Source organism: Palaemon carinicauda, chromosome 4, assembly GCF_036898095.1.
Source record: "Palaemon carinicauda isolate YSFRI2023 chromosome 4, ASM3689809v2, whole genome shotgun sequence".
Classification (NCBI taxonomy): domain Eukaryota; kingdom Metazoa; phylum Arthropoda; class Malacostraca; order Decapoda; family Palaemonidae; genus Palaemon; species Palaemon carinicauda.
The window spans coordinates 77,259,959-77,284,128 of record NC_090728.1 but is presented as its reverse complement, the minus strand read 5'-3'; the positions used below and the strand labels follow the sequence as shown (position 1 = coordinate 77,284,128).

At 48.8% G+C, this 24,170-nt stretch overlaps 1 protein-coding gene and 1 pseudogene across 1 annotated transcript in view; both read left to right on the top strand.

The window, feature by feature from the left end:
• Sur-8 (leucine-rich repeat protein shoc-2) overlaps positions 1–24,170 on the top strand; it is a 293,723-nt gene that overhangs the window by 45,075 nt on the left and 224,478 nt on the right. The gene's annotated exons all lie outside the window — the stretch shown is intronic.
• Positions 520–638, top strand: LOC137640354 (5S ribosomal RNA; annotated as a pseudogene).

Here is a 24,170-nt window from a genome sequence, read left to right as displayed (position 1 = left end):
CCCCCGGCTTCTTCAGTCGATCCTTTCTTGTAAGGAAGTATCTGAGACGGGAGTTCCGTAGTCGACCTCTATGCCCTGATTAAGTTTGTCGAACAAACTTCGTCCAGCGTGGAACAGCAGAATCGATCAGACTGGTAACGAGGCGACAGGACTCCTTAGGCCCTGGATCGGAAGGACGGGTACTTTCAGTTTCCATTCCATCCATCTTCCAGGAAGCTCGTGGAATTCAGCCTAGACTACAGGTATTCCTGCTTAAGATGCAGTTTGGCGATCCCGCCGTGGCATCGCAGGTTTTTTTCCCCAGAGAACTCTCCCTGCTTTCCTCATGGCCGCTCAGGTGCAGGCTTCCACCTCCTTCGCCTTTTGGAGGTCTGGTCAACTCCGGTAGGCTCGGGTTCGACCTTCTTCAGCACCGGGACAAGCTTCTGGATGCTTACCATGAGTGGGGGTTCATGGTATTTTGCTAGGAGCCTTCTTTTCTTCTGCCTCAACATCTGGAGTATCTGGCCATGATATTGAGTCAACGGCCTTACCACGTTGGAAACCCCGCTTCTCGTCCGTCCAGCGAGGTTAAGCAACGTCGGTTCTGGTCGGTACTTGGATGGGTGACCGCCTGGGGACGCCAGATTCTGTTGCCACCTCCTCCGAGCCTTCCCTTCAGTTGACTGTGGCAAGGCTGAGGAGAGTCGCAGTACCTGTTCTCAGTCAAGCAAAGCTTTCAGCCCTACCTTGGAACGTTTCCTAGTTCTCTTTTCCTCATTGACCCGTCTATAGTTCCGAACGGTCGCCTCAGGATAAGTTCCATGTGGGGCGGCCCAAGTTCTGGTGGTTTCAAAGCAACGATTAACCGGACTTTCTGGCCCCTATGGGACCAGCGGAACGATTAGACCTGCAATGGGTGTTGACCTATGGAACCTCTTGATGGGAGTGGATATTCTCGTCCTTTCCCCGCATTTTTTATGCTGTTCTCGGACTCGTCAAAGAAAGGGGGGGTGGGTGGCATGTTCCGGTCCAGGCCTATGGTCAGGACCTGAAGGATACCTCTCCATCATTCAGGCCGGCTTAGGGGCCGTAGTCTGGCCCCTCTACAGATCCTACAGCTCCTGCCGAGTCGCTCCGTGCTCGTCGACTTCATGGTTCTGGCGTGTTCTAACCAGCAGGGGACATTTTTCACACCTTTGCATCTTGCAGTAGAGATACCAAGATACTCTCAATACCACCATCGGCTCTCACATTCCGGGCAGAGGAATGTTCTCTCCGACTATCCGAGCAGAGCCTCGTAGAGAGAGTGTACCTGGGGGTCTTTGGCCTTGAGTAACCAGCAAGTCCTGGTCTGGGGGACCTGATCGCGACAGCTTGGAACCTCAGGCTTCCGCTGTTCTTCCCCCCAGTCTCAGACCCCGAGACTCTGGCAAGATGCATTCCGGTGATGGGGGGACAACATCGACGCCTGCGTCTTCCCTCCTTTGTTGTCTGATGAGAATGGGTCTCAACAAGACCAGGTTGTCTGTCAACCTTTCAATGGCCCTGAGAGCTCCACTGGGACTATACGCGGAACGGCTTCCCCTGACGGAACTCCCGGGAGAGCTTCTCCCACAGCACAGGCTACTCAAACAACCACACTGCAACATCTTTCACGAGCCAGGGCGTCGCTTCGGCTTCATGCCTGGAGACACTACGCCGCCTCCTCAAGAAGAGACAACCCGCTACAGTCGCAGGACGGAGGTCGCGTCATCTGTGATAGTCATCCGCAGAGGTCTTCCAGGCAAAGTGGAGAGTCTTCGGTGTTTGGTGTCGTGGGAGATATACCTCTTCCCTTGAGGCCTCTTTTCCAGCAATAACGATCTTATTGCCTTTCGGCGGGAGGAAACTCCTTTCCGCTTTCGGCAATGAAGCCTGTCGCTCAGCCTTTCCCTGACCTTCAGGCTTAAAGGAATAACTTTTTCCTTCCCGCTGGACCTTTCCTCGCTCATGCGAAGCTGCGAAGTCCCTGCCCTAGTCGGAGTGAGACCTCCAACTTGGAGTATGGCTCGGACTTTTTAGTCCCTTAAGAGATCTTCTCAAGACCCTTTACGTCAGGCCTCTAATCGTATTCCGTCTTGGGTCTCCTGCTCACCCTGGCCGTGGCCGGTGTGTAAGCAATCTTCTTGGTCTCGTACGACTCCGCCCTTTCTAAGGAATGGGGGAAGGCAACATTCAGGTTCGCTCCTGAGTTGTTGGCTAGACTCAGAATCTTGGGTTCCCGGCCCTTCGGTCCAATTCCTTCAAGATTTCGAGTCACCATTCTGTATCTGAGGTCCCAAAACCTTCTCTTTCTTGCCAGTAAAGGAATCGGGAGGTTAGCTTTGGGAACAGCTGCAGTTTGTCCTCAGTTGCAGCCGGTTTGGGAGCACAAGAAGGACACGGGGGAGAGTCACCAGTATACCTCTTCAGCTCGGACTCAAGGACATTCATCTCGACCTGACTTCAGACCCTCCCCCGTCACGTCGGATACATCGCAACGTCCCTCGCCTTCGAGTAATACTACTCTGTGACGCAGGTGCTACAAGCTGGGGTCTGGAAGCGACTAATGACCTTCGCAGCCCGCTTCCTGCAGGGCGTGACCCACAGGAGTTTCGATACGTTTTCTATCGCTCTGTGGTGGCTACACAACAGCTGGTCTAACCTCAGGCTCCTTTTTTGGACAGGTAGCAGAAGGTTGAGGGCATTGTTATCAGGTTTTAGTCTGCATGAACGAAAGAAGTATGTCTGGCCCTTACTTCTTTCTTCATCATCTCCTCTACTGGGAAGCAGCATCCTGGTCTCTGCATAGCTGACCTCGAACCTCTGCAGGTAAACCATGCTTCCTTGTGTTCCGAGTATTGAGTCAATACTGTCGCGTCCCCCATACCCTGACGAGGTGGTATTGGGAACGTCCTAACCCAGAGTTCCTTCTGGAACTCCAGGTCAACTGCCTAGGACGGGTCACACTTCTTCCTTCACGCACAAGCTTATGTAGGCCACACGGTTCCTTGCGGAGCAAGGAACTTGTGAGGTGCAGGGACTCCTTTTCTCGAGTGCGACTCACTCGGATTCTGAGTCCCCGGGTAAAGCCAAAGCCAGTATGGCTGGGGACTTTCCACCCTACCTAAGGGGTAAGTCACCCTATGTAAATAGCGTGGTTTGTATTTCGGTTACGGAACAAATGACAAATTCGAAGATAATTTGTATTTTTCCTAACCATACAAACCTTAGCTATTTACACATATTTGCCCGCCAGCCCTGTCCCCCAAGACAAGTCCTACCTCTAAGTGAAAGTGAGCTTCACCGGTGTGTGAGGGGGGAGGGGTAGCTAGCTACCACTCCCCTACCCCCCCGCTAACTAGCGTGGGGGTAATACACCCTCATTAAATTCTAATGGCTCGCCATTTCAGCTACGCTAAAAGGTAAACCCAATGTAAATAGCTAAGGTTTGTATGGTTAGGAAAAATACACATTATCTTCGAATTTGTCATGTTTTGTTTCGTGTTCATCGTGGAACTGTATTAAACCGTGTATGAAGTCTCCAGTTGTATTTCTCCATATCTGTCATTTGCAATTAGTTCATTATGGTATCTTTTTTTGTTAGTTTAGTCTTAATTTCTTGATAAACCCTGTTCATTCAGCCATAGGAGAGTTTAGGAAAGTTTCTCAATGATGGAATTTAATTACTGTAGGTTATTAATTCACATAGATAATACAGTATGTAATACAGTATCATACCCATAAACTAATTGGCATAAGTATCAATGCTATATCGTAAATTGATTTGATCAGATAGTCTGTACATTTATATAGTCATTATTGACCAGAGGTTCAAATAAAACATATACAGTGTTCACTTGTACATGTAGTAGTAAAAGATTTCAGTTTGTATAGTTAGGAAAGGTACGAATTATCTGCATATTCTCAAATGGCTAACTTTGAGGAAGGCTTATTTGTTTCATTTAGTTTTTTCCAAATAAAATTGTGAATCCATAATTAAGCATCAGTTCTTCTGGCCTTAGCAGCTGCTAGGCTTTCTGTCTTTTATCCCATATCTGGTCCCTAGTAACAACTGCTCAACTTCAACTGGTCTTGTTTAAGTTGTTTCCCATATTTGAGAACAAAATCCTTTTGCTTAACCTGAGAGGAGAGCAGTAAGTTTGTTAAGAAAAACTCTGATAATAATTAGATAATTCAATAGAAGCTACCTTTAATAAACCCTCTGATCTTTGAAATATAGATATCAGTCATATATTTAAGACTTAAGAATAGCCTAACAACCAAATGTTTTCAATATCAGCATCTAAGATATGTTTGTAGCACTACTGTTTTTCCGCGGCTGCAGGGGCATAGCAAAAATTAGAATAGTGCCAATATATCCCTGCATGTTGTAAAAGGGACAAGAAAAGGTGACTGGGAATCCCCCCTCCTGTATTTATTCTGTTCCTGCGAGACATCATAAGAGATGGAGAGGAGTTGAGTGGAGATTAATTGCTCCACGCACTCGAGGGTTTAGGGGTCTGAATGTCCTTGGATGTAGTACAATGGAGAGTAAAAGGTGTAAGATTGGTAATATGTTCTAGAATAGGGAGCTGGATGTATTGGCATTGTGTGAGACAAGGTAAAGGGAAGGGTGAAGGGATGTTTGGTGAAGTGACAGATAGAGCATCTGGGATTGAAGCGGAAAGAGTGAGGGAGGGTGTGGCTTTATTTTTAAGTGAATGGATGAAGGTGAAGGAGTGAAATGGAAAAGAGGTGTCACTAGGTTAATGTGGGTAGGGGTTAGGTTGGGTAGAGAATGTATGGCTTCTGTTAGTGAGTAGAGGGTGGGTTTTAAGAAAAGTGAAGAAGAGCGGAATGGTTTCTGGAATAAATTTAACTACATATGTAGAAGGACAGAGTAGAGGGAATTATATAGTTGTGTTGGATGACCTAAATGCCAGAATTGGTGCTGGAGAGGTAGGTGTCATTGGGAAGCATGCTGTACCTGATGGAATGAGACTGGTGAGAGACTGTTAGGTATGTGTTGAACAAGAACTGGTAGTAAGTAATAGTTTTTTTCAAGAAGAGAGATATAAGTGACAAGTGAAATAGTGGTAGAAAGAACGTTGATGGATCATGTGTTGATGATGAGGTGGATGATTGGAAGATTGAAAGATGTTCATGTCAAGTATGACTACCAATATGTCTGATCATTTTTTGACTGAAACAAAATTAGTTGTAGCAAAAGAAAGGGGGTACATAAAAGGGAGTTAGTGAAGCTGGAATGGTTAAAAAAAAAACAAAAAAACAAGAGGTAAAAAGGGAATATCAAGAAAGGTTAGAAGTGGCATGTGACAGGGTGAAAGTTAGAGAAACTGGTTATTGTTCCCATTCTAACAAACCTTCCGTTTATTTATTTGGATATTCTATCGGTGAAGCTGAAAGGTAGGCATTAGACTAAAAGTGCGAGGTGACAACCTTGCCTAACCGCTTGAGCTGGTAGGCCGGCAGTGGGGTGGGGAAACACAGCCACCTTTTTATATACTCTCACAGCTGTGAGCTATATCACTTTTTCTTTTGGCTCGGTAGAGAGTGGACGTGTCTTCTCTCTCCTCCCAAGGCTGTCATTGGACATTTTCTCTCTTTTCAGGTGTGCTTGCTTGCTACGGATCGCCTTCATGCAGACCTGCTCTGGGCACGAGGATACTGCATGTGGTACCTTCATGTCATTGCTGGATACTGACCCGCACTCTCTGTGCCTTTCGTGTAGAGGGCATGGTTGTGAGCAGGGTTTGCCCTGTGCAGAGTGAAGGGAGTGGCCTGCCTCTCAATGGGAGAAATTTAGATGGTGCAGAAAGAAGAAGGCTAAGCGCGATCTTTCTCCCTGGGGGTGAGGAAAGTGTGTTCTTCTCGCACCCCAAAATCTCTTTGTTCCGTAACTGGAATACAAACCACGCTATTTATTAGAGGTTATACTTTTGGCGGAGCTGAAATGACGAGCCATTAAAATTTTAGCGAGGGTTAACTACCCACACCGCTAGTTAGCGGGGGTAGGGGGATAGTAGCGCTGTTCACACACCTGTAATTTAGTCACTTTACTTTTGGGCTTGGATCGAGAGCGGTTGTCTCCTCTCTCCCTCCTTGCCTATTCTGGACTGCCATTAATTTTTGTTTGTTCCGTAACCGAAATACAAACCATGCTATTTACATTGGGTTTACTTTCGGCGTAGCTGAAATTGACGAGACATTAGATTTTAACGAGGGTTTACTACCCCGCGCTAGTTAGCAGGGGTAGGGGGAGGGGTAGATTGCTACCCCTCCCCCCCTCACACACCGGTGAAATGTCTCACTTCATTTTTGGCTCGGACGATAGACAGACGTGCCTGTCTTCGTCCTCGCTTGGCAGCCATTATTTGATTTGTCTTTACTCAATCACTTACTTTTCTTATACTCAATATATATGTAAACATTTTTTCGTGTTTATGTATATATTTGAGTATAGAAATCAGTAAGTTTCCTTTTCAGAGTTCGTGCTTATGTGTGTAGTGTACGATATCTCCGTGGAGCCCTTGGCAGTTAGGCCACCACGGTGTAATTTCATGGGTCGCGATCGAGTTTGACTACGGTGTCTCTCTCTCTCTCTCTCTCTTGAGGTCGTTCACCCTTTACTACGTTTTACCTTTACTACGTCTGAGTAGCTTCCTTCCCGTGTGGGTGTGGTTGCTACGCCGTACATTTTGTTTCAATTAGTTTATGAATCTAATTGTATTTGTTGACTTTTCAGTTTTTGTAGAACGATTCCTTTCGGGGTTTTCGTTCTTCATTTAGTGAACATTCATATTTAAATTACATAATTACATAATTATAATTGTTATAATTCTGTGTTTGTTACAACTGTCCTTCCGTAAGTGTAAGTGGTTTTGAGGGCACGTGCCTGTTTTGTAATTCTTGTGTTCTTTTCCCTCGGGATTCCTCTTCGGTGTCTTCCCGGGGGAATGAATGTTAACTATTGATTTTTGTTTTTTATTTTTCACAGTTAACGATCTAGTTTCGTTTCTGTAATGTGGCAATGAAGCGAGCTCTCTTGTTGGGGCCTGGGGAATCTGCTGTTGCTGCCTCCCCTATAGATCCTCGTCAGGGGCGTGTCTCCTTCTCCTGGAAGTGCTCCCGTGACAACTGACAGCTCTTCAGTTCATTTTAGAACACTCAGGAGGCTCGCCTCCTTGGGTGGGTAACTTCCCTTCCGAGAGAAGTTTTCCCGTCCAGGCTTGAGTTTTTTCCCTTCGGGGGGAACTCCTCTTGCCTTTTTTCGTGCGACTATGCTCTTGGTGCTGAGCGGTCGCACTTATAGTTACGCTCAAGGGGCTGAGAAACTGCAGGAGCCCCTCTTCGGAGGATTGCTCTTTGACCCGTCTCTTCTACGAGGTGTTCCTCTTTCGTTCGCGAGGGAGGACACTCATAGAGACTCCTCTTCGGAGGATTCTTCTGCTGTTGTTGCTGATGTTGCTGAAGGCTCAGTCCCCTTCAGGGGGCTTCCGAGCCCTACGGTCTCTCCTGCGAGTGCTTCTCCCCCGGGGGGGAGTTCACCATAGAGACTCCTCTTCGGAGGACTCCGTCTGCTGTTGTTGCTGAAGGCTCAATCTCCTTTGGGAAGCTGCTGAGCCCTACAGTCTCTCCCGCGAGTGCTTCTCCCCCGAGGGGGAGTGCACCACAGAGACACCTCTTCGGAGGCCTCCGTCTGCTGGTGTTGCTGAAGCCTCTGTCCCCTTCGGGGGGCAGTTGAGCCCACGGTCTCTCCTGCGAGTGCTTCTCCCCTGGGGGGGAGTTCACCACAGAAACTCTTTGGAGGACTCCTCCTGCTGTTATTGCTGAAGGCTCAGTTTCCTTTTGGGGATAGCTGTTGCCTACGGTCTCTCCTGCAAGTGACTCATCCCCTCGGGGGAGGTCACGTTCAGAGACTCCTCTTCAGAGGTCGGAGGGTGTTGCACCTGTCCGAGGTCGTCGTCGTCTTTGTTCGACGGTCTACGCAGAGGACCCTCCTCGACGAGTACCGACCGTTGCTGCTGCTTCTCCTGCCAGATCTTCTAGTCTTTATCTCCGTTCCTGGACGCAGATGTGCAGTGGGCGCCAACACTCCCCGTTTACAATGGGCACCGGTACCTTCGGGTCTAAGGGGCTTATTTCACAGTGTGGGTAAGTCCCTAAAGTGCCAGGTTCCCCCCCCCCTGCGCGCCCGCGCGCAATAGCGCTAGCGCTCGCCTGCTGTGGACCACGATCACCGGTAGCTGAGTCTCGCCGTAGATCTTCTCCCTGCTCGCCCGTGCTCATCTGTTTTTCTGGGTGCCAGCTCTCTTCAGTGCTCACCTGTCCTTCTGTGCGCCAGCTCTCTTCAGTTCGCCAGCACACATCTGCGCGCCCTTTCCTGCTACGCGCCAGTGGGCGCCAACAGTTTTCCTGAACGCCCAGGATTGCCTGCTTGGCAGCTCGCATCAGCGCTCTCCTTCCTGATGCACCTGCGCGCCTTCTGATTAGCGCGATGCGCGCTAACGTTCGCCCTCTCGCCCACGATCTATCAGACCTGGGCACAGCAAGAAGTCTTCCTGTCGCCTTCTCGCCGTCAACCTTCTCTAGTCTCTTACGCGTCAGCGATCTCCTACGCGCCTGCGGGATTCTTCGCCTGCGCGCTAGCGTTTTCAACGCACCACCGCTCGCCAACGCGCCATCGCTTGCCAAATGAGCCATCGCTTGCCAACGTGCCATCGGTCTCCCGGCCGCCTGCGCTCGCCCGCGCGACCACACGCCCGCGTGCCCACGCACATGCGCACCCATGTTCGCCCGCGCGATTCCTGCCAGTAAGCCATCGCTCGCCAACGCGTCATCGCTTGCCTGCGCCTATCGGATTCCGACCGCCAGCTCTCGCCCTTCCTAGCACGCTCACCCTCCTTCTGCGCGCTTGCGTGCCCGCGCACTGGCGCTTCCACGTTCGCCCGCGCGCGAACCATTGATTTACCATCGCGCGAGCTCCAGGACGATTGCGACCGCGATTCCCGTCGGGGTTTCGCAACACTGGCAACCTGGCGAGTCTTCTGGAGCGCGTATTTCCAGAACACGGTCTTCACCACGTAAATGCAGAACATGGCACGTGCAAGAGCAGGAAGAATCTTCAGGGAGGTCTGAGCAACATTCTTCTTTCCAGAACCTGGTTTAGCCCTTCCTCCTCACCATTCCCTGGAAGGGTCTTGCCAGGGAGTTTTTCTTTCGAGATTTCTCCGTCGGGCAGGGGGTGACTGGTTTAGCCCTTCCTCTTAACCATTTCGTGGAAGGGGCTTACCAGGCCTTTCCCTCCCCGGCTGCGACCCGAGGTTTTTGTACAAGGAAGCTCCAGGAAGATCATGAGTACTTTCCTTCTCTCGGGCTCAAGCACCTTTGCGTTTCGTCGCCAAGTTTCGAACTTGCGGGCAAACTCGATGTTGGGGCATCTAGACGCAGTGACCGAGGGCTTCCTCTCGGGAGTCCCACCCGTGGATGTCAACAAGCTCAGACACTCTTCCATCCTTGGGAAGAGCTTGTTTGAGCCCAAGGACAGAGAAATGGACAGCTGTTGTGCGAAGGAAGTCGAATTCCGTTTTCACTCCTCCAAGGCGCTTACTTCCAGACCCTGCGTGCCTCCGACGCCTCTTCATTCGGCCTCGTCAGCCTAGGTTATCGGAACCGGCTACGGCAGCTAAGACAAGGTGTACAATAGCAGTCCCCTCCTGTCAGGGACAGGTAGGACGAGAAGTTCTTCCGGGGAGGCATAATCCTAGAGGGAGCGGCAGAGTTCACAAACTCTAGGATTGGCAACCCCCCTTGCAGGTCTCACGCTGGGGGTATGCCTAAGGTTACTCGTCCGGATAACAGCTTCCCAATGCCGATTCCTGCACGATCTTCGCGTTCAGCCAAGGATATCGCGCCTCGCTCTTAACATCTCTCCTCCACTGTCAGCGAATCCAGTATCGCTGAGCCTCTCTGCCATGGGTCGGCAAGAGGTTTGCCCGTTGGGCAGAAGGAGCCATGCTTTAGGAGAATGTCCTCCATAGGGTCGTCGATGGCTTCCCCCCCCCCCGGCTTCTTCAGTCGATCCTTTCTTGTAGGAAAGCATCTGAGACGGGAGTTCCGTCGTCGACCTCTCAGCTCTGATCAAGTTTGTCGAACAAACTTCGTCCAGCGTGGAACAGCAGAGTCGATCAGACTGGTAACGAGACCGCAAGACTCCTTAGGCCCTTGATCGGAAGGACGGGTACTTCCAGGTCCCATTCCATCCATCTTCCAGGAAGCACTTGGAATTCAGCCGAGACTACAGATGTTCCTGCTTAAGATGCTGTGTGGCGATCCCGCTGCAGCATCGCAGGTTTTCACCAGAGAACTCTCCCTGCTTTCCTCATGGCCACTCAGGAGCAGGCTTCCGCCTCCTTCGCTTTTTGGAGGTCTGGCCAACTCCGGTAGTCTCGGGTTCGACCTTCTTCAACACCGGGACAAGCTTCCGGGACTTTATCAAGAGTGAGGGATCATGGTAATTTGCTAGGAGCCTTCTCTACTTCTGCCTCAACATCTGGAATATCTAACCATGATATTGACTCCTTCTCCGAGCCTTCCCTTCAGTTGACTGTGACGAGGCTGAGGAGAGTCGCAGAACCTTTTCTCAGTCAAGGAGAGCTTTCAGCCCTATCTTGGAACGTTTCCTGGGTCTCCTTTCCTCATTGACCCGTCTACGTCCCAAACCGGCGCCTCAGGGTAAGTTCCCTGTTAGGCGGCCCAAGTTCCGGTGGAATCAAAGCAACGATTAACCGGACTTTCTGGCCCCTATGGGACCGGCAGAACGATTAGACCTGCAATGGGTGTTGACCTGTGGAACCTCTTGCTGGGGAGTGGATATTCTCGTCCTTTTCCCGCATTTGATGCTGTTGTCGGGCTCGTCAAAGAAAAGGTGTGGGGGGGGGCATGTTCCGGTTCATGTCTATGGTCAGGACCTGAGGGGTACCTCCTCATCATTCAGGTAGGCTTAGAGGTCGTAGTCTGGCCCTTCTACAGATCCTGCCGAGTCGCTCCGTGCGCGACAACTTCATGGTACTGGCGTATTCCAACCAGCAGGGAGGTACATTTTCATAATTTCGCATCTTGCGGTAGGGATACCGAGATGATCCGAAGTCCACTCGATACCGCTGTTGGCTCGCTCATTCCGGGCAGAGAAATGTTCTCTCCGACAATCTGAGCAGAGCCTCACAGATAGAGAGCATCTGGGGGTCTTTGGCTCTAGTAACCAGCAAGTCCTAGCCTGGGGCACCTGATCACGACAGCCTGGAACTTCAAGCTTCCGCTGTACTTCCCCCCAGTCTCAGACCCCAAGACACTTTGGCAAGATGCTTTCCGGTGATGGGGGGACAGCATCGACGCCTACGTCTTCCCACCATTGTTGTCTGTTGAGGAGGGGTCTCAACGAGACCAGGTTGTCTGTCAACCTTTCGATGTCCCTGAGAGCTCCGCTGCAACTATACGCAGTACGGTTGCCGGACCTCCTGCATTCCCTGACGGAACTCCCGGGAGAGCTTCTTCCACGAGACAGGCTACTCAAACAACCACACTACAACATCCCTCACAAGCAGTAGCATCGCTTCGGCTTCACGCCTGGAGACACTACGCCGCCTCCTCACGAAGAGACAACCTGCAACAGGCGCGGAGCAGAGGTCGCATCACCTGCGATAGTCATCCGCAGGGGTCTACCAGGCGAAGTGGAGAGTCTTCTGTGGTTGGTGTCGTGGGAGAAGGACCTCTTCCCTTGAGGCCTCTACTCCAGCAATAACGGAGTTATTGCTTATCAGCGGGAGGAAACTCGTTTCCACTCTCGGCAGTGAAGCCTATCGCTCAGCCTTTCCCTGGCCTTCAGGCTGAGAGGTATAGGTTTTTTCCCTCCCGCTGGATCTTTCTTCGCTCATGCAAAGCTACGAATGTACCTGCCCCCAGTCGGAGTGAGACCACCTCCATGGAGCATGGTTCGGCTCTCAAGTCCCTTAGGAGATCTTCTTACGAACCGTTACGTCAGGCCTCTGATCGTCTCCGTCTTGGAGGTCGGTGCTCCTGCTCGCTCTGGCCTCGGCCAGTGTGTAGGCAATCTTCAGGGTCTCGTACGACTCCGCCCTTTCAAGATTTCGAGTCTCTGTTCTGTATCAGATGACCCAGACCTTCTCCTTGCCAGTAAAGGAACCGAGGGGTTATCTTTGAGAACAGCTGCAGTTTGTCCTCATGTGCAAGCCGGTTTGGGAGCACAGGAAGGACACGGGAGAGTCACCAGTATACCTTTTCAGCTCGGACTCAAGGGCATTCGTCTCGACCTGAATCCAGACCCTCCCCCGTCACGTCGCCCTACAGCACGATGTCGGATACATCGCAACGTCCCTTGCCTTCAAGAAGAACTACTGTGACGCAGGTGCTACAAGCTGGAGTCTGGAAGCATCTAATAACCTTCGCAGCCCACTTCCTGCAGGACGTGATCCACAGGGGTATCGATACGTTTCTATCGCTCTGTGGTGGCTACACAACAGCTGGTCTAACCTCAGGCTCCTTTTTGGACAGGTAGCAGAAGGTTGAGAGCATTGTTATCAGGTTTTAGACTGCATGAACGGAAGAAGTATGTCTGGCCCTTACTTCTTTCTTCATCGTCCCCTCTACTGGGGAAGCAGCATCCTGGTCTGCATAGCTGACCTCAAACCTCTGCAGGTAAACCATGCTTCCTTTTGTTCCAAGTATTGAGACAATACTGTCGCGTCCCCCATACCCTGACGAGGTGGTATTGGGAACGTCCTAACCCAGAGTTCCTTCTGGAACTCCAGGTCAACTGCCTAGGACGGGTCACACTTTCTTCCTTCACACACAAGCTTATGTAGGCCACACGTTTCCTTGCGGAGCAAGGAACTTGTGAGGTGTAGGGACTCCTTTTCTCGAGTGCGACTCACTCGGATTCTGAGTCCCCAGGTAAGCCAAAGCCAGTATGGCTTGGGACTTTCCATCCTTCCTAAGGGGTAAGTCACCCAATGTAAATAGCGTGGTTTGTATTTCGGTTACGGAACAAATGACAAATTCGAAGATAATTTGTATTTTTCCTAACCATACAAACCTTAGCTATTTACACATATTTGCTCGCCAGCCCTGTCCCCCAAGTCAAGTCCTACCTCTAAGTGAAGTGAGACATTTCACCGGTGTGTGAGGGGAGGAGGGATAGCAAGCTACCCCTCCCCGTACCCCTGCTAACTAGCGTGGGGTAGTAAACCCTCGTTAAAGTCTAATGGCTCGTCAATTTCAGCTACGCCGAAAGTAAAACTCAATGTAAATAGCTAAGGTTTGTATGGTTAGGAAAAATACAAATTATCTCCGAATTTGTCATCTTTTACTTTTTCCTATACTTGTATACAGTATATCGCTCATTTGCGACGTCGTCATAACTCAAAAATAGCTATTTTTCAGGAGAGCCATTTAAATCAATTAAAACACTATCATATTAATGTATGTCGTTAGGACATTTAGCGCCTCTAGCGATCAATTTTTTAGCTACAATTATGAAACTTTTGCCAAAAAAATCAGCATTTGAAGATGAGTATGTCTATATGATTAACTCAAAAATAATTTTTTTTGAGTTATGACGTTGTTGTCGCAAGCAAGCGATATATGAAAACATGCTTAATGTTTATGTATATATATATGTATAGAAATGTGGTAAGTTTCCTTTTCAGTGTTTGTTCTTTGTGTGTGACACACATACGACAACGACACTTGCGTAGTAGCATGGCCAGCACAGTTCCACTTCGTAGGGAACGATCTCGCCCTCTCTGGTCCATCGATCTTCCCGCCGGCATGTAACCGTCAACTCGGCCGCCGCAGGGGAATCGTCATCGCCTGGACCCTCTTAATTCATCTATTGTCTTAGGCTTTTCCTTTTTTCCTACGGGAAACATGGATTCTGAGCGTAGGGAATGTGTCCTTTCGAAGATTTACTACGGTCTCTCTCTTCTCGAGGTCGTTCACCTTTACAACAACAGCGTACTATTGGGGAAGCTCCTTTCCCGTGCGCGGGTTAAGTTGCTCTTCCGATTGTTTGTCTCAATTATTTTTACTGAAAATATAATTGTATTTTAACTTTTCAGCTCTCTCTGTGGGGAACACTTCCCTTCGGAGGGTCAGTGGTTCTCACTATTAATGAATATTCTTAGCTGATTTAAATAATCGTAATTCTGTTTTTATTACAGTTACTCCGCTTCCCCCTTCTCCCGTGGATGTCGATTGGGGAAGGAAGGGCGCAATACGTAATTTTAATTTTATGCTTTCCCCTCTTCGGAGTTCCTCCAGGGGAATTTTTAAATAATTAATTTTTTGTCGGCGCAATACTCATTTTATGTTGTTCCCTCGGGGTTCCTCTTCGGAGTTCCTCCCTAGGGAATTTCTGTTAATTGTTTAATTTTAATTATTTAATTTAATTTTTTCCCAGATAACTATGCAGTTTTTCTTCGTTCGACTAAGAGTGCCAACGAAGCAGAGCTGTTCTGTTCATGCGTGGGGAATCTGCTGTCACTGCCGTCCCTCAGAGGACGTCGTCATGGGCGTCATCCCTTCTCTTAGAAGTACTCCCGTGACCATGACCAGCACTTCAGATCATCTTAGAACGCTAAAGGAGGTTCGCCTCCAGGGGTTGGACAACTTCCCTTCCGAGGGAAGTTTCCTCCTCAGGTGTGAGGTTGTTTCTCCCTTCAGAGGGAGAACTTCCCACATCTTAATAAATTCATCTTCTCCGACTGCTGTTGCTGCCTTCGCCCAGACTTCTCTCCCCCCTTGCTGAGTTTCTCTTCCTTCAGGGGCAGAGCACGGTCTTGGCAAGTCTCTTCTACGAAGTGTTCACCTCTTTCGTTTGCGAGAGAGAGCACTCATAGAGACTTCTCTTCGGAGGATCGCTACTGTTAAGGTCAGCTTGCTGATCCACCGGCCCTCAAGGGGCATCATCATGGGCATCTTCTAGTCTCTTCTACGAAGTTTACCTTTCTCGTTCGCGAGAGAGGCCACTCATAGAGACTCCTCTTCGGAGGATCGCTACTGTTAAAGGTCAGCTTGCTGATCCACCGGCCCTCATGGGCGTCATCACAGGTGTCTTCAAGTCTCTTCTACGAAGTATTCACCTCTCTCGTTCGCGAGAGAGGCCACTCATAGAGACACCTCTTCGGAGGATCAAGCAGACCTACCAGGACCTCATCGGTGGATGATCGCCCTTTCAAAGGGCACATCTCAGTTCCTGATCGTCCTGCCAGCTGACCTACCGATCTACCAGCGCAACCTTGTGCTGCAACTTAGTCCTTTGGACTTCGGTCCTGGACTCTAACACAGACCTTTTTTACGGTCCCCATCGGTGGATGCTCACCCTTCCAAAAGGCACATCTCAGTTCCTGACCTACCGATCTACCAGCGCAACCTTGCGCTACAACAAAGTCTTTTGGACTTCGGTCCTGGACTCTAACGTAGACCTGCTTACGGTCCCCATCGGTGGATGCTCACCCTTTTGAAAGGGCACATCCCAGTTCCTGATCATCCTGCCACTGGTCATCCTAGCAGCTGACCTGCCAACCTACTAGCACTACCTTCGCGCGCGAGTCTTCCGCGCGCGCACTGTCCGACAGTCTTACGCGCGGGTGCCGATGGTCTCCCGCGCGCCGCGCCAATAATCTTGCGCGCGCGCACCAACGATCTTCTGCGTGCGGGTACCTATGGCCTCCTGCGCGTGCCGACGATTTTCCGAGTGCACTAGTGCTCTTGCGCGCGCGTGCCAATAGTATTGCGCGTGCACCAACAGTCTTCTGCTCACGCATGCCGACGATCTTCCGCGCGCGGGCACCGATGGTCTCCCGCGCGCGCCCCAATGATTTTCCAAGCGCCATTGCTCTTGCACGCGCTTCAATAGTCTTGCACGCACGCGGGCTGACTTTCTTCCGCGCGCGAGCGCCTAGAGTCTCCCGCGCGCACACCAACAGTATTGCGCGCATGCGCTCCTAGGGAGAATGCACTAAACTACACAGTGCCTTACTGCGCGCCAGCGCTCTTCCTTACTTTCCTGCGCCCTCCTGCGCAGTTACGGTCCCGGATCCAATACGCCAGCTCTTGCCAAAGAGTCAAGGCTCGCAGATCCAATGCACCAGCTCTTGCCTAAGAACCAGCGCTTGCCTGCTCTCCAGGCAGATATTAAGCACCAGCATTATCCTGTTTGCTTTTGCTCCAGTACTCTGCTACACACTCACGCAATTGTCAGTAAAAAGGAATAAAACTTTTTGGAGAGGTCACCATTGCCCCATTCCTCCCCGCAAACATAAACATTGCCACCGGAAAAAGAGGAATAAGGCTTCACAGAAGGATTCAAGATCCCGAAGAATCCATCCTACAAGGGGAATCAAAATGGGGAATCCTTGGTCCCTGTCTCTTCTGAAGTTTCTTTTTCCCTGACAGACCACCGTCAGCAAACAGGAAAGCATCAACAGACTGATCTCTAGATCACTGTTTGCTGATGGGTAGTTCACAGTTTACTGATCGCTAGGTCGCCTATCACCAGATCGCCAATTGCTAGCTCAATGCTGATCTTTGACCTCTAGTCCCTCCAATGACTTAACGATCTCCAATTGCTAGTCAATAACCAGTCATCAGCTTGCTGATCACTAGATCACCAATGGGCAGCTCATCTTTCTTCGATCATTGAACTCGGCTCACTGATCTCTGACCAGCCCATCTTCAGCTTGCTCATCTCTGACCAACCAGGGGGACCATAATCAGCTTGCTGATCTCGAACTCACCATCGGCTCACAGACCACCGATTCATCGGTCATCGGCAATTTGCCAGCAGTTCGGGACTCGAACTTACTAGTGAACGGCTTCCTGTAGTTCCTAGATCAGAAGGTATACAACATACTTCTCGCTACTGGCCGTTCGCCATCTCACTAAAGTGATCGGCAAACGTTCGACAACCCTCATCAACGGGTTGTGGACAGGTAACTACTTGCGAGCACTCTCCAACTGCACAGTAGCCACGATACCCAACGGTTAACCATTGATTAACATTCGCCAGATTGATTCTATTCTAAGGCTGCATTTACACCAAGCGAGTTGAGTCACGTCATTTGATGATATTCATTTTGACTCGTCTCCGTTTACACCGACTGCGTCAGCCCGCGTCAATTCAGTATCAGTGACCTGTCTGATTTCATACGGAATGGATGCAAGTTCCTTAGGCACATTAAGGTCTTCATCAGCTTCAGGTATACAGTGAACCCTCGTTTATCGCGGTAGATAGGTTCCAGTCGCGGCCGCGATAGGTGAAAATCCGCGAAGTAGTGACACCATATTTACCTATTTATTCAACATGTATATTCAGACTTTTAAAACCTTCCCTTGTACGTAGTTCTGTTAACAAACTACCCTTTAATGTACAGAACACTTAATGCATGTACTACAGTACCCTAAACTAAAACAGGCACAAATATTATAGGTGATTTTATATCATGCATTTCCTAAACACGCTAAAAAGCACAATAAAAAATGGCAACCAATGTTTTGTTTACATTTATCTCTGATCATAATGAAGAAACAAACTGGAGGTAGAGCTTTGCTTATTACCCAGACATATTTCCCATACTTTTCCCTTAGAACTACATCACATCTTCCTACTTTAGATATATATATATATATATATATATATATATATATATATATATATGTGTGTGTATATATATATATATATATATATATATATATATATATGTGTGTGTGTGTGTGTGTGTATATATATATATATTTATATGTATACACATATACATACCTACATATATACATAAATACATGCATACATATATATATATATTACTGTATATATATGGGTTATGGAAAAAATCCGCGAAGTGGTGAATCCGCGATGGTCGAACCGCGAAATAGCGAGGGTTCACTGTATCAGTCAAATTATTCCCTTTGTTGAACGTTGTCTTTCTTTACTTTCTGTTGTTATAATAGATATAATAGATGTAAGCCTAATGTTTAATTCATAGTAAATATAGCGAATGTACAGTTCATAGCCTAGTTTATTGTTCATAGTGAATAAAACTGTTGTCTTACCTGTACACTTCAGTGCAGCAGCAACCTCCTTCCACAGGGCAGCTATGACATCACGATCCCAGTGGCTGCGGTCACAGGGATCATTTATAGTAGGGTGCTCTCGAACCAAGTTTATTAGGAACTCCACTTCCATGATGATCACACGACAACGACTTGCTGTGTCTGTAGGAAATGGGTCCAGCCCTATATGAGACTCGACGCGACGTGCCGTGACTTGACTCAACTCTTCCGGTGTAAACGATTTCTTCAAATATCCATACAAATTAATGTTAAACTGGATTGGCGATTCATGACGCGTGATGACTTGCCTTGATTTGACGTGACTCGACTCGCTTGGTGTAAACTCAGCCTAAGGAATAGCATCAATCCCATCAGGGCGCATGGTAAGGCTAAGCGTTGCCTTCCTTCTGTTAGTTAGAGAAATTCTCTCTCAGAGAAGAATTCTTACACTGGGTATCGCGCCTGATCCTTTACGACACGAGTCAAGACTCCAGCGTCGACAATCTTCCATGCAAAAGGATCAGCAAGGAGCTGTCCCTTTGGGTCGATGTCCACACCATGTTGGAGTTCGAACAACTAAGACCTCAGGTCTTCATTTGCACACTGGACCTAAAGGACACTTACTCCCAGGCCCAAACCATCCATCTAGGAAGGTTGGGAGATTCAGTCTAGACAAACAAGAAACCCCAGTTCAAGGCACTGTGCTTCGGTCTTTCCACTACACCCATCCTGGTCTCACAGGATTGGCTTCTGTCTCCTCTCTCTCGGGACGACTGACTGACCTTAACAGACTCGGTGGCAACCTTGCATTAACACTGGAACTTCTGAAGTCTTTTTTTACCAAGATCCAGTGATCAGGGTAAACCTACGGAACCCTTCCCTACTTCCTTCCCAGGAGACTGGTGTATCTGGGAATGATTCTAGACACCAATCTCCACAAAACCTCCTCGAAACGAGAACGACTTCCATTCCAAGGGACTTGAGTCGGAAAAAAGAAGAAAGGAGGGACCATAGTGCTGCACTACACGACCTCAGCCCTCTGGACAGAGCCCGAAGGTACCTTCACTTGAATCTCTTAAGAGATGAAGGTCAACTTTCTGGTCCTTCAGCAGCCTCATCGGTTCCTAACAGACCACTCAGTGATGTGATGGACGACACACCACACACCACATAAAGACTCACATCGACAAGCAAGAAGGAACTTGCTTGTAGCCTCTTCCCATATAATAGTATAAACACTAAGATGGACCAAAGTCCGTTCGGTACCACTATCAGCCCGCTTCATTCCAGATGGAAGAACGTGCCCGCCGACAATCTTTGCACAGCATCTCAGATAAGGTATACCGAATGGACTTTGGATCGCCATGTAGCCAACAAAGTCCCAACTTCACGAGGTCCTCCAACTAGGGGGTCTGTTCGCAACGCTCCTGAATCTCAGGCTACCATTGCTCGCCAGCCCTAGACCCCAAGGCTCTCTGGCAACAACGGTGGGTACAACAATGACGTTTACATCTCGTCGCTGTTTTATCTGGAGAAGGGCACTCAACAAGGCTAGAACATTGGTCAACATCTCAAGGACTCTCCTAGCTCCGCTATGGCATTATGTAGAACGGTCTCCAAACCTTTTGCAGCCCCTGATAGAGACTCCTAGAGAACCCTCTCCACATAACAGACAACCCACTTCAACACCTACCACAAGCCATAGCTTTGCTATGATTGTACGCCTGAGGACTACCCAATACCTCTTTGCGAAAAGGTTGTCTGGATATCTGAAGAATTCCTCAGCATCAGTCTACCAGGCAGTATCGCGTCCTGTGTGGTTGGTGTCATGTGAAGGTGTCTCTCCACTCGATACCTCGATTCCAGCAATAGCGGAATCCTCGAGTATATACAAGAGGAAAAGACCCCCTATTCAGTTCCGACAGGTAAAGATGATCACTCAACCTTGATCCTTCACCTTCAAACTGAAAGAAAGGACACCCTCTCATCGATAGACTTTTCCTAACTCATACGGACTTACAACTTGCCTTTCCCCCGTCTGAATTGAGACCTTCCTCACAGAACATGGTTCAAATCTCCGATCCCTAAAGGGACCTCCTTATGTTCCACTTCACCAGGCAACAAATTTTCTCCTGATTTAAGAACACAATGTTCCTACACACTCGGACAGCAACCATACGAGTCAAGGAACTTCATGGTCTCTCTTTCGTCATCGCCCATTATTGAGAAGGGCGAAAGACAATGTTCAGTTTCGTCTCTGAGTATGTCGCCAGACACAGTCTCCAGAGGTGACGGATCCTACACAGGTCTCAACTAGGTAACGGACGATCCAGATCATCTGTTACTGTACCCAGGGTAAGGTATGAGACGTTACCTAAAGAAAACGACAACAGCCTGCCCGGGTCCCTCCTCTTGTCAACACTGGGAGAGACTAGAGGAGGATCACCGAAACATCATCTCGACATGACGACTCACAGTGTCAGGGGCATAACTATGCCCCTGGTCCTTCTTAGCAGATTACTTTGTGATGCAGGCTTTACAAGAAATGATGTGAATGCCCCATGTGACTTTCACAACCTTTCTCCTGCAAGACGTGACCCACAGGAACTCGATACGATCTCTATTGGTCTGGTGGTGGCTGCACAACAGCTGGTTGTATACCTCAAGCTCCTTATTGGACAAGTAGCAGAAGGTTGAGGGCACTGTTACCTGGTTTTAGTCTGCGTGAATGAAAAGATTTGACTAGCTCTTATTCTTTTCTTCATCCTACCCTCTCGTTGGGAAAGCAGCATCCTGGGATCTCTGCATAAGCTGACCTCAAACCACTGCAGGTAAACCATGCTCCCTTGTGTACCTAGTATTAAGCTAATACTGTTGCGTCCCCATACCCTGGCGAGGTGGTATTGGGAACTCTTGGTTACGTCAGGTTTTTCCTACATAGACTCAGAATAACTTTACCTAGACAGTCACACTTCTGCACGTCTCAACACACAGCTTGCGTAGGCCGCCGACCTTAAGTAGCAAGGTTTAGTGAGGGCAGGGACTCTTTATTTTTGAGTACTATCATACTCAGATAAGGAGTCCCCGGGCAAAGCCAAAAGCCAGATTGGCAGGGACGTCCACCCTTCCTAATGGGTGAGTCACCCCTAATAGATAGCGTGGTTTGTATTCCAGTTACGGAACAAATGACAAATTCGTAGATAATTTGTATTTTTCCTAACTATACAAACCTTAGCTATTTATACAAATTTGCCCGCCATCCCTATCCCCCTTGAAGTCATACCTCCAAGCAAAGTGACTAAATCACAGGTGTGTGAACGGGAGTGGTAGCAAGCTACCCCCCCTACCCCCGCTAACTAGCGGTGTGGGTAGTTAACCCTCGCTAAAATTTTAATGGCTCGTCATTTCAGCTCTGCCGAAAGTATAACCCCTGATAAATAGCTAAGGTTTGTATAGGTAGGAAAAATACAAATCATCTACGAATTTGTCATTTCTAAAGCTCCTCATTTACATTCTTCTGAGGGACGATTTAACAGGAACGCAGACTGTCTTAACTTCTTGGCAACCCCGGAGTACTGGGGGTGTAGTTGCTTCCCCCTAGAAGAGCAACTTCACCTCCAGCCACTGGGTAGCCATTTTCCCTTGCAGATGTTTTGCAAATGTGGCCGACCTTATGGGTTTCTGCGCCCCCGACGAAGGAAGAACTTGTTCGTCTCCTTCAGCGCAGTGCTAGGAAGGACTCTTTTTCCAGAGCCTTCAACATATCTCACTTTGGAGGTTTGCAATGTCCATCTGTCGCCCTCTCCTAGACCTTCCACACATGGACGAGGCGATCGCTCATGTTCGCCGCTACAACGGCCTCCTGCTGACGACAATCTTACTCGCCATGCTGGGACATCGTCGTCCTTTAACCTTCAGCCTTTTGTTTCTTCCTATAGGAACCCTTCGACTGTAGGTGATGATCTTCCAGAGACCAACGCTGCTTCCACCAGCGGCGCGGGGCCGAACTTCTCCATCTCCTTGTCCTTCTGGACACACTTCTCCTGATTGTCGTTCGTGACGATCTGGAGATTATCAGGATTGTAGGTCATCACGATCCGAACGCTCTCTGTCTAGAAGGCGTTCTTGCTCTAGACTCAGCTTCATGCTCACGAGACCATTGGTTTCAACGCTCTCTTCGGAGGCGTTCCTCTTCATGAGAAGTCTCGCGATCGCGCTTTGCACGATCACGAGCATCCCAGTCTAGACCTAGCTCCAGACGCTTGCGTTCTAGGACTCAACGATCTAGATCACGGGGAGGATGCTCGGGTTCGTGAGGATGAAGTTCCTGTTCACGAAAGCAATGTTCAAGATCGCGAGGCCGACACTTGCGTTCGCAAGCTAGGCATTTACATGTCATCATGGGGTCACAGATGCGTGGACAATTGGCTAATCCTGGCAGACTCGGAGAGAGACGCTTCTCGAGTTTTGTCAGGAACTGGCAGTCTTGATGAATCTCAAAGTCATCTCTGCTACCTTCGCAAAGACTGGTATACCTCGGTATGATAATAGACAACGTCTGACAGAAAGTCTCCCTATGAGACGAATGAGTATACTGACTGAGAGAAGTGGCTTCACCCTCCCTCAGAAAGGAAGTTCTTCCTGCCTCTCGCTGGTTGAGTCTGTTAGTTCACCTAACCTCTCTCCTCCATCTAGTTACAAACGGCCGCCTCAGGATAAGATCCCTGCAATGGCAGCTAAAATCCGTGTGGAACCAGCACGCAGACCCACCAGACACTCAAGTTCTTATTACTTAACCCTTTTACCCCCAGGCTCGTTGGAAATTTCCAACCTTTAACCTCCAAGGGGTTATTTTTTCCCCAGCACATTTTGCAGTATATATTTTTTTTAATTGCTCTAACAGCCTTAATTTTTGTCTTAGAGAGGTCAGGTTGGTCTCATTCTCTTGGAAAATGCCTGAATTTTTTTAAAAAATTATCAAAAATAGGAAAAAAAAAAATTAATAGCATTTTTTTGCAAGGACGTACCGGTACGTCCATGGGGGTAAAGGGATGAGTTTTGTGAAACGTACCAGTACGTCCTTTGGGGGTAAAAGGGTTAAGAACATGCGACGCACTTGCGTTGGTGGATGGCAGACGAAAACCTATGCAGATGTCAGGATCTTCTTGTCCCTCCTCCTGACTGCCTCACTTGCAGCATCACACGATCTCCGTCCTTTTGTCAGTCGGAAAGGTACCAGCACATAAATCTCCTAGAGATGAGAGCAGCATTCTTAGCTCTTCATCAGTTCCAACAGTTGCTGCCAGGTCACTCTGTGGTGTTGATGAGTGACAACACCTCAGTACTGTATTGGCTTACATAAACAAATAAGGCGGTAACTTTTCGCAGCCTCTTGCAGTAAAGATCCGCAGATGGTCAGAAGAACATTCGGTGTCTTTATCAGCTCTCTTTATTCCAGGCAAGAGGAATGTGCTCGTGGACCATCTGAATAGAGCGACTCAGATAGTAGGCTCCAAATGGTCTTCAAATCGTCAGTTAGCCAACAAAGTCCTAACTATGTTGGGTTCTCGGACTGTAGACCTGTTTGCAACATCTCTGAACAGCAAGCTTCCACTGTACTGTTCTCCAATCTCGGATCCTCAGGCTCTATGGCAGGATACATTTCAACAACAATGGGACAACATCGACGTATACGCCTTTCCCTTCCGTTCTGTCTGATGAGAAGACTGCTCAACAAGACCAGAGCATCCAAATATCTAATGATGACCCTTGTAGCTCTGCTATGGCATCATGCAGTGGTTTCCGGACGTCCTGCAATTCTAGTAGATCTACCCAGAGAGCTTCCTCCAAGACCAGATCTATTCAAAACAACCACACGCTAATATCTTCCACTTAACCCTGCTGTCCCTTCGACTTCACGCCTGGAGACTATCCAGGGTCTCCTGTCAGAAGGGCTCTACACAACCAGTTGAGGAGAGAGTGTTGGGATACTTGTGTAAGTCCTCAGCCTCATTCTACCA